Source organism: Archocentrus centrarchus, chromosome 13 (genome assembly GCF_007364275.1).
Source record: "Archocentrus centrarchus isolate MPI-CPG fArcCen1 chromosome 13, fArcCen1, whole genome shotgun sequence".
NCBI classification, from domain to species: domain Eukaryota; kingdom Metazoa; phylum Chordata; class Actinopteri; order Cichliformes; family Cichlidae; genus Archocentrus; species Archocentrus centrarchus.
In genome coordinates this window covers 12,292,464-12,303,769 of record NC_044358.1, presented here as the reverse complement: position 1 = coordinate 12,303,769, position 11,306 = coordinate 12,292,464, and positions in this window count along the sequence as shown.

The following is an 11,306-nucleotide window of genomic DNA, read 5'->3' as shown; positions in this document are numbered from 1 at the left end:
GGGCATTTCTCAGTTCAACCAAAGATGCATAAAACACTGTGTTTCATGGAAGAGCTCCACACTGTGTGGTTCCACGGTATTGGAGAGGATCCTGATCCCTGATTCTACAGTGCAATAGGAAGAATGTGCCAAACAGTGAAAAAATAAATAAATAATCTGAGAAACATGTAAAAAATAAAAGGTTTAACCTGAGAAAACTTCAATGTTAATCAGTTCAGGGGGAAAACGCTTTAATTTTGAAGGCCAACTCTCAGGACTTCCGGCATTTGCCCGGTCGTCCCGTCTGTTCTGCAGGCTGAAGGAGCTTACCTGATCCCAAATTTCCCGTCATACCCCGCGACGTCGGGGCTGACCCCAGGACAAGGCCACCTATCTGCAGAAGAGATGAACTGCCCATCCATCCATCCATCCATCCATCCATCTATTGTTTAGCCAATTATAATCCTAACATTACAATTAAAGGTAAAACATGGATATTTAGAGGGATTTTTAAAATCCAGTGTCTTTCTAAGTGATCCGCCTTTAGATTTAATTTTTAAATGACCCAGCCTGTGTTCATCTTCTGAGGCCAAATGTTATTTTTATAGTTAAATATTCACATAACAGTTCTAGGGATGGCACGATACCACTGTTTTAGGTCCTATACAGATACCGATATTTTACATTTGGATATCTGCGGATACCGATACAAATCCGATCTTTATTTTAAAAAAAAGAAAGAAAAAGAACAATTGATTTCAAATGCCTGGATACATTTTACATAAGACGACAGTCCGTCACACACCAAAATCAAAATCTTTTAGTTGTTCCACGTACAAGACTAAGAACCAGGGAGGGCAGAGCTTTTCAGGCAGTGGTGCCAATTCAGCTCCGTTTTGCTGACTCTGTGGAGTCTTAAAAAAACAGGTGAAAAGTTTTCTGTTTAACCAGGCTTTCTGTTGACTTTATTTTTATTCTTTTTCTTTTACTATGGTAATGTTAATATGTTTTTAACATGATGTTTTATCTGGGTTTTTTGATATTGTGTTTTAATTATTGTACAGCGCTTTGTGACTTTTTGTCTGTGTAAAGCACTAAATAAATAAACTTTACTTAAAACAATCGCTCTATCACCTGAATCCTGCTGCTCCTATGTGAGAAGGTGATGCATTGGCTTATGGTATGTTGCAAATTTCAGCAGGGCTGCAACTATCGCTTAATTTAGTAATGGAGTATTCTGTCAGTTATTCCATCAATTACCCGAGTAACTGGATAAGAAATACTTTTTTCACATCAACAGTTCATCTGCAGTTTTTCCCTGTGTGAAACAAACAGGGTGGATGGAGCAGCTACAAAGTTCTCTTTTCTTCACTTACTGATCAGGTGGTGGATGAAGGACCTCCAGCTGTTTCCCAGTAAAGGTTTAATGGAGGTTACAGGGAGAAAACTTTCTTCCGCTCCATCTGAGCTCACCGGCTCCGCCTCTTTGCGCTTGTGCAGACAGACTGCAGTAAATCAGCTGACTGCTGTTCATGGAGTCACACACACATCCTGTGCAGATATAATAACCATCAGACTCGCATCAGTGCTGCGGTTTATTTCAGTCCCTGCTTGTTTTTGACTGTTTAGTCATTTTATTGCATTGTTGCTGCCGTGTCACAGATTAGCATGTCCTTTCAGTCAGATTAACTGGGCAGTGTGTGTGTGTGTGTGTGTGTGTGTGTGTGTGTGTGTGTGTGTGTGTGTGTGTGTGTGTGTGTGTGTGTGTGTGTGTGTTAGACCTAGAGGTCACTGTTGGACCAGCATTAGTCTTATTAAAGTCAAATGAGCGTTACAGCAGCTCTAGTGGGAGTCAGTCAGGGGCCTCAGCTCAGCAGCTTAACAAGAAACGACCACAAACAAACAGGATCTAATGAGTGAGGACTGTGTGTGTGTGTGTGTGTGTGTGTAGGGAAGGGCTGCAACTTAGCAAAGTGGCAGATAATGTAAAAGTGCCCCACCCTTGCTCAGAGGAGCAAAGACAGGCTGGGGGAGGCTGTTTGTTCTTTCAGTGACGATTTGCAGTTAAACCCGTTTTAAAGCTGCTGCTGTTTAAAAACAGGTTATGTGTTCTTAAAGCAGAACTATTCACTGATGGAAACGATGGACTGTTTACACCGGACCACCTGATCATAATATTACCAAACAATTCAATAACATTAACACATTATAAATAATAAAGGAAATGTTGGTAAATTAAAGAATACTGTTAAATATGTTCACGTTTATGTAAAAGCTCTACCTATATAACTACAGCTGTTTATATGAGTGATAAAGCTTTAAAACCGCCTCCCAGAGTTTGAATGTGCCACCAGCTCTGCAGCGACGGCCTCAGTGATCTATTAAATATGCAGGAGATGTAAAAAGATCTCTTTGAAACTCCTTCACTGAGAAATTTCCAACAAATCACAGTGAACAAAGTTATTTTTATATTTTATAGATGCTGATTTCATCTCTGGCTGATCAGGCAGCATCTTACAATTTTTGTCTTTGCAGTGAGAACAGAAAAATTTATCCCTTTAAATGTAATTGTGTGTCAAAATGAGATGATCAGACTCCTGTATTTACCTTTATGGCTGTGACAAATATGTATTTAACTTGTTTTAGTGCTAAAACCTACATGAGACCAACATTTACACTGTAATCATGTTTTTGGTACAAGACCTGCTTCTGTTTAGCAAAACCAACCCAAGATTTAGATACAGTGTTACCAGATATGATGTCAAGTCAAAGCCTGTCTGATAAAAAATAAAATTCAATATAACATAGTTCACAGTTTTTAAAACACAAGCACTGTTTTGGTCTTCAGAAAGTCCCACTCAGCCCTAAACACAGCTGCAGTCCTGCCTCTGAAACATCAGTAAAGATCTGCTACCCAGCAGCTGATGTCAGGAGTCAGGCTGACATGTTTGAGTTCATTACCACTAAGTAATGAACGATGTAATTCAAACTGTAGACAGTCTGAGATTTACCACAACTCTCAGGAGGAGCTGTAAACAGCTCTTTAGCCAGATCGACCTCAGTCAGCTGAAGGAGGGCAGTGAGTTTTAGATTTTATATTTTTAACAGGCCTGAAGAACTTTACTGTTGACCTAAAAAATAAAGCTGTCTGACATCATCACAGATATTTCCAGAGGTGAATCTTCTTCCTTTCACCTTTATTCAGCTTCATTCACTCATCTGCAGCAGTGGAAAATCATTACAAAATACAGAAAACCACCCAAATACACAGAAACTGCAGTGAGCCCCTGTGTGTCTTTAGATCAGCGTCAGCAGAAGAAAACCGTCCCCTGCATTTCCTGTAACAGTGATATTATTTCTCAGGTATAGATTTTAAAATTATTGCTTTATTTTCAGGGCAGCGCGGTGGTGCAGCGGTTAGCACCGTTGCCTCACAGCAAGAAAGTCCTGGGTTTGGCTCCAGCAGCTGGCTGGGGCCTTACCTGTGCCTCATGCCCCTGTGACACCTGATGGATGGTGTATTTTCTCTCTGTGGCTTTTGAATATTAACTGTCCTCTGACTGTAACTGCACTGTATCAACTGGTGTTACTCGAAGACGATTCAATGAGGGAACGAGCACTGTTGTAAACCTTTCTGTGACCCCAGTGACCTTCATGATAATGTGTTATAATAGTGGTACAGAATTATTAACTGCAGACTCAGCTGAACATAAACTGATGCCACAGTTTTTACTCCTTTCCTTTCTTTGACGTTCCATTTATGTAACTGGCATTTTAAAATGTGCTGCTAGATTTTAGCACTCATGCATGTTTGCTAAAAAGTAGGACATCATGATGCCAACCAAAGCTTTTAGTCTTCAAACTCACTCAGACACACGCAGGTCTGATGAGACTTTCATGACTGGATATTCTATATCATTTCATTTTGCTGTCACCTCATCGTCCCACTCTGAGGACACATTAGCAGCACTGCCTATCATTACAGCGTCAACACTAAAAATACCAGCATCACCACTCTGCATCCTTAATTACTTTTCTGCACCCCTGCTTTTTTTTAATTAACACATTACATGCATCATGCAGATACGGAGCTATCTGTAAATGCTACAATAGATATGTCTGTATATTTTTAAAATATGATTGTTTGGTTTTGTGAGTGCAGAGGAGGGATAGATGAGAAACTGCTAAACACAGAAACTGAGTATGAGATCAAAGCAGGGATGAGAGAGGTGCTGGTATTTTAAACTGGCGATCCATCTAACAGCAGGAAGTCCCTGCAGCACTGTCTGCATGCACAGGCGTGGACGTGGACACAAATTAATTCAAATCCAAAGAATTCAAAGAAATATGCAACAGAAGCAAACACACACACTCACTCACTCACTCACAGGGGTGGACAAAGCAGAGTTCAAAGGTCACAGCTGTCCTGGCCAACACCCCCTGACTTAAAATTAGAAATGAATGTTTGGTAGAATATATGGGAACAATGACAAAGCACACACACACACACATACATGGTCCTGTTAACGTGCAGGTTTTAACATGGCCACCACACTGGTGCCTACCCACAGACTGTATATAAAAGATGGATGTAGCCTCCTTTGGTTACACATTGGTTAGTGAAGTCCTAAGCAGGCAGTTTTCACCATATCATCTTGGTGTTTTGTTACAGGGCATAAATAGCATGCACTGGATCTGATTATGAAAGCAATAATGTTTTGAATGATTTCTCATTCATAAGACGGGCCCGGCCTGAAACACACCCTGCTTTTCAACTCAAACAAAGACAAAATGATCATCATGCTGTAATCAGTAAGACCTGAAACGAGTGCTGCATCAGGACAGAGTTTCCTGAGGTCAGACGGCACAGGAACACTACACTTGTTTTCCTATCTAATGGCCAGCAGGAACCGCCCCCTGCTGGCCATTAGAAATAATGCAGATTTATGGCACGTCCATGTTGACTTCAATTTTCAGACCAAGACATGGTAAAAATGATGGATGAAGCTAATTGATGTTAGCCACTGGTTTGTGAAGTCTTGTTCTGAAGCTTCAAGATAAGCAGCACCGCCATCGCTGTCTTGTCAATCATAAGTCGTTAGCCAATGAGCATATCTTTGATAATCCTCCTTTCTCACACTTAGAATGACCAAATTTTATAAAGCGGACAGCAAAACCTGAAATGCTGAACTAAGACCATAAACTCAGCAGCCCAGTGTTAACAGAGGTCAGGGCAGACGCCCTGAGGCTTCAGGATGTTCCAAAGGCTTCATTTTGAACTCTTTGTGCTACCTTTGCACCGAGCTGATGCCAGCTGGCAGGGATTTCCTTATATGGTCTTCTCAGGGACCTGTCTTTGCAGGTGGAAGTGAGCATAACAGGTCACCTTTACTTGAACTGTACCTGTTGAGATTCATGCACAGTGTTTGGTGATGGAGCCTAAAGTGCAGAGCATTCAAATCAGCTTATTTTGAGGCAGAAAAATGCTAGATTTGACATTTAAACCTGCAGAGAAACGTCACATACCTATTATATTTAATAATTATGACAAAGACGTCATACTCAGGTTATAAGGTCCAGTGAGATCAGCCTGGCACCAGTTTAACATCATCTGTGTGATTATTTTAATGCCCAGTTTTCTGCTTTGCTGTGGCCTGTTTGTAATTTTCCGTGTACACATGCGCTGTCCTCAGAATATCTGGGATTTTTGTGTGGATGACAATATCATGGTACCATCAACAGCTTGCCAGTGGATTATTTAAACAGTTTCTCTTCATGCAGATTCATAGAAAAATGTTGTGTTCATGAGTGCAGGACTTTGGAGAGTCCCCCTGAGTCTCTGCTCCAAGTCCACTGTCGGGCTCCAGTTTCACAGCTGTGGCCTGACCATCCACAGGCACGACTTCCCAAATTAGTCTTTCTCCATGTCGCTGCATGTCGCTGCGAACACGCGCTCGTATGAATGAATGTACACCCGCTTATTACCATAACAACCAGCAACAGGACGTCAGGGTGCACCCTGTAATATAAGCAGCTACGCTCATGCACAGCCTTTAATTAGTCAGCAAACAAATAAATCTGTTTCCTGCATTCCTCTAATATGAAGAACAGAACCCATTTGTACCTCTCAAATCTCAAATCTGACTCAAGTGCAGAAAATTAATCAACATAAATGATGTAAATGAAGGGGTCTCTAAAGTCTATTTCACACTTTAATGTGGTTTTAACCTCCACTGCATCCTTTAACACAACCCCCCCAATAAAACTCAAAGGTCATGCTGACTGACATGTGATATCTGCTGTGTGTGTGTGTGTGTGTGTGTGTGTGTGTGTGTGTGTGTGTGTGTGTCTGTCTCCGGCCCATTCAGACCAGTTAGTTCTGTAGCTCGTATGCCACTGAGGCACAGATCCAGCATCCCAGTTTAGACTGCCACCCTATCCCCCAGCACTCGCCCGTACTGCACTGCCCCTCAGAGCCAAACAGCCCCAGAACCATGCAGCTGCCCCGGGGCAAACGGGCACCAAGGACAGTTACGTAAACCAGGAACACTGTGTGAATAATTGATAATGATTTTAATCAGGTTCTCACAGGCACTCACATGCACACTGAATGACACCATATTGATGTGAACACATATTCCAGGTTTTTTTCTGATGCTGTTAAAATAGATGTAAGTTAGTTCTGACACTCATGAGGCAGCAGGACGAAACAGTCTGCACAGCCTGAACTGAGACTGAAGAGTTGGTTTATGTGTGCGTGTGTGTGTGTGTGTGTGTGTGTGTGCATGCATGCGTGTGTGTGTGTGTGTGTGTGTGTGTGTGTGCGTGCGTGCGTGTGTGTGTGCATGCGTGCGTGTGTGCGTGTATGTGTGTGTGTGCGTGCGTGCGTGTGTGCGTGTGTGTGTGTGTGTGCGTGCGTGCGTGTGTGTGTGTGTGTGCGCGCGCGCGTGTGTGTGTGCGTGCGTGCGTGTGTGCGTGCGTGCGTGCGCGCGCGCGCGCGCGCGTGTGTGTGTGTGTGCGTGCGTGCGTGTGTGTGTGTGTGTGTGTGTGCGTGTGTGTGTGCGTGTGTGTGTGTGTGTGCACATGTGTTCATGCATTGTTACATTTTTCATTATAATCAGTTATAACAGCTTTATATTGTGTTAAACTCTGATAATAACCATCCACATCACAAAAAAACTTCCTGTTTTCCTCACTAAGGCAGGAGGGTTCATAAACCCTGTTTGGGTTGGTTTCAGGTTGATAGTAGATTCTTATTCTTAGGGAGCAGCTGAGGGCTGCGCACATTCACACACGGGTGTTGGCAGGAACAGCCGGCAGCCTCGGCCACTGGTGGCATCCCCTGATGCATGTTTGTGGTGTTTGTTGTTGGGGTACTCGTTCTAAAAGCAGGGAGAGCATCAAACCCAGAGGATTGAAAGAACTCGAGTCCATGACGCTTCAGAGGCTTGATGTTGTTTGGAACTGAACCTGAAATAAAATCACCTCTCAATCCCTCAGATAACTTCCTAAAGTCTCTTATGAAAGTTATCAGAGGTCTTAGGAAGTGGCAGCAGCCAGGATCCAGGATGCTTGAGCCTTCTCAGCGTCCTGGGATTGGATCTGAACTAACAGTTTCAAACCAACAAGTCCTGAACCACAGCATTTTCAGAGGTTCAATTAAGTGAATTGCACTAATTCACAATCAATAAGGACATGATTTACTTTTACCATTTGAATGTTTGGGCGTACACCACAAGTTTGGTTAAGATTAGCGAACGACTTTGACCTGGAAAAGTTCTTCCTGGTTTTAAAAGACTTTTCTGTCCTTCCAAATCCCAGCCTGGACACAGATGATGGGAAGGTCTAAATGTGAAGGCTGATAGCACCACCTGACCAGTTTCCTTCAGTGAGCTCGTGTGCCTCGGCGTTAGCTGGAGGTGAGGAAATAAGAAATCTGGTGCTGGCCAATGTGCTTAACATTAAAACACAATAAAATATGAAAGCATTAAAAAACATTAAACATAATTAGAATTGATAAGTAAAACAAATGAGTAGTAGTAGTCAATAAAAGTCAACTCTCAGACTGTTGCCAGTGAAAAAAGGTGGGTTTTAAGAAGTGACTTAAAAATGGAGAGTGAAGAAGTCTGTCTAATATGCAGTGGGAGTGAATTCCACAGCCTGGTGCTGCCACAGCTGAAGCTCTGTCCACTCTGAGCTTTCGTTGTGTCCTCGGCACATCCAGGAGCAGCTGATCAGCCGACCTGAGTGACCGGGAGGGCGAGTGCACATGTGGGGAAGAAAGACCATTTAATGACTTAAAAACAAATAAAAGAATTTTAAAATGAACAGGGAGCCAGTGCAGTGAGGCCAAAACAGGAGAAATGTGATCTCTCTTCTGGGCACCAGCTGAAGACGGGACAGGGGTGACTGGGAAACCCCATAATAAAGAAAGTTACAGTAATCCAATTGTGATGTAATGAGTGCATGGATTATGATTTCCTGTCTTGAAAGGATCTGTTTGACCTTAGCTAACTGAGTTTTAAAAAGCTGGACTTCACCACTGCACTGATCTGCTTATCTGGGTTAAAACACTGTCCATTCTGACACCCAGCTTAGAAACAGGACGTTTTGTGTATTGTGTCAGAGGCCCCAGATCTACAGGAGAGGACCCACCAGTAGTACCAGGACTAACAACCAAAACCTCTGTCTTCTTGTTATTAAAATGAAGAAAGTTTAGCGCCATCCAGGTTTTAACTTCATCAAGGCACTTAATCAAAGATTTTATAGAATAAGGGTCTTCTTGTTTTAAGGGGACATACACCTCAGGGTTATAATAGTTTGGGGTTTTACATTATCGTTTAGTTTTAGTTCATTTTTACTTTTTCTCTCTAATTCAGTTAGTTTTAGTTAGTTTCAGTATTAGTTTTAGTATTTTCATACTTAATCAGGTGCAAGATTCAAGGCACAAAAGTGACTGTTGTGTAATGAATACTCGACAGAAGATACAGTTTAAACAACCAGCGGTTCACAGACAGCAGCACTACACTGATAAATGTGTGTAATATTAAGGACACACATGAACATGAACACTGAGAAAAAAAGAAAAATATGAACTACAAACTCAATAAACTCTACAATAAAGTTCAGCATCAGTGCAGCAGAGTAACAACACCTACATGTGGTGTGTGACAAAAACAAACTCTTTGAAGGAGTCAAAGGTCAAATCCAGCTGCATCCTGATGTTCTCACCACCTGAAGCTGCTTCTGTTTTGGAGCTAGCTTGGTTAGATGCTCTAATTAGCCTTCAGGGTCTTTGCAGCCTCTGTACATAACCTACAAAGACCTCATGTCCACATTTCTGCTTGTGTAGCTGGATTGTGTGTGTTCATTACCTTGTGGTCGTGTGCAGGTGTTTTATATGCGGTGCTGGCTGGGACTTCTTTTGGTCTTCGCTCTTTGTCTCAGTTTTTTGGCTGCAAACATATTTGTCCCTGTTTTTTCACTTTCTTCATTTCCTCACATCCATCCTGATAGTTTCAGCAGCTCCCTCCAGGAATCTGCTGACATTGAGTCCTTATATTGATGCTTTGATTATTACTCCTGATTGTTATTCTCTCACTGATAAAGTAGCTGGAGACGCACGAGGACTGAACAGGTTAATCACAGCATTGCGGTTGTGTGGACCTGACGAGTAGTCACGTTTCTCCAGAGGTGAAGGTCAGGTCACCTCGTAGGATCAGAGCGGTTTCCTTGTGTGCACTTCTGAGCTGGACTTTGATGTTGGTGTTTTTTCCTCACTGAGAAATGTTCCACACATTTTTCATCATCCACAACAAGACACTCACTTCTATCTGAAACTCCATATAGGACCCTGCTGCTTTCTCGGCAGACCGCTGCCATCACTTTTCGGAGTAGTGCGGTGAGCACGCACACAGTTGCCCGATGGTGCTCCCAGCTTAAACTGCTAGAGCAGAAAAAATAATCTCATATCGAGCCACAAGGCTTTAAAAAAAAATGACAAACAAGAAAAAAAAGTCAGTTTATCTATAATTTCAGTTAGTTTTAGTTAGTTTTGTAAATTCACAATACAGTTTTAGTTAGTTATCGTTTTTTCCTTTTAATTATATAGTTTTTATTTCAGTTAACAACAATGTTTTTTCAATTTCAGTTTTCATTATTTTGTTCGTTTTCGTTAACATTAATGACCCTGATACACCCGACTGTCATCAGCATAAAAATGGAACCCAAGAGAAGAAGATACAATGAGAATAGCAGTGGTCCAAGGATGGAACCCTGGGGTATCCCACACAGCAGAGGAGAACATGAAGACTTAAAACTATCAAGACTGACACAGAATGTTCTCTCAGCCAGGACCTCAACCAACTCAGGGCAGTGCCATGAATGCCTGCGCAATGCTCTAGACAAGAAATTAAAATACTGTGATCTACTGTATCAAAGGCCGCTGTTAAATCCAGTAAAACTAGGATAACATAATCCCCAGAGTCTGTAGCTAAAAGAATGTCATTAAAAACCTTCAATAGTACAGATTCTGTGCTATGGAAGGGCTTAAAACCAGACTGAAGAACCTCAAACTCTTTTAACTGTACGTAGACAATTTTTTTCCAAAGTTTTTGAGAGGAAAAAGCAGCTTGGAAATTGGTCTGAAGTTTGAAAGCACTGTAGGAGCCAAGCCAGCCTTTTTAATCAGAGGTTGCGCTGCTGCATGCTTCCAGTCCTTTGGAACAACACCTGAGGACACAAAGCAGGGAGGTTCGCTTAAGTATGGAATATTAGACATGACGATGGGCCATCGCTGCAGCATTACCAGCCATGCTGTCACTGTGAAAATAAAAGGGATGTGCTGTGTGTGTGTGTGTGTGTGTGTGTACTTTGGTGATGTCTAACCCAGTGTAATGCAGAGGTTTTTACCTCAAATGCTGCATCATGTAACTACTTTATATTGTTGTCAGATCACAATTCTGTGATCTTTGTGGGGATCCTGTGGAGGTGGTGGAGGTGAGGATTCAGTGAAACACGAGCTGCTCGTGAGGGGAGCTCGGGGGTCAACCGTGGAGGTCTATCTTTAGCGCCGCCTCACTGATCCTCCAATCCCAGAGCCAGTTCTCCTGATTGAATTGCACTGAGTCAGCTGTCAGTCATGCGCTCCTGCGTTCATTCATTTGCCTTCAGTTGAGCAGACTGACATAAAATTATTATTTTTGAGCTCAGCAGCTGGAAAAATGAGGAAACGTTGGTTTAACAGGCACACACCAGTAAACGGGTCGCTGCGACACTGAGTCTGAGTTTGGTTGTAAAGAGCGTTCGCGTTGTGTCTGCGATTAACT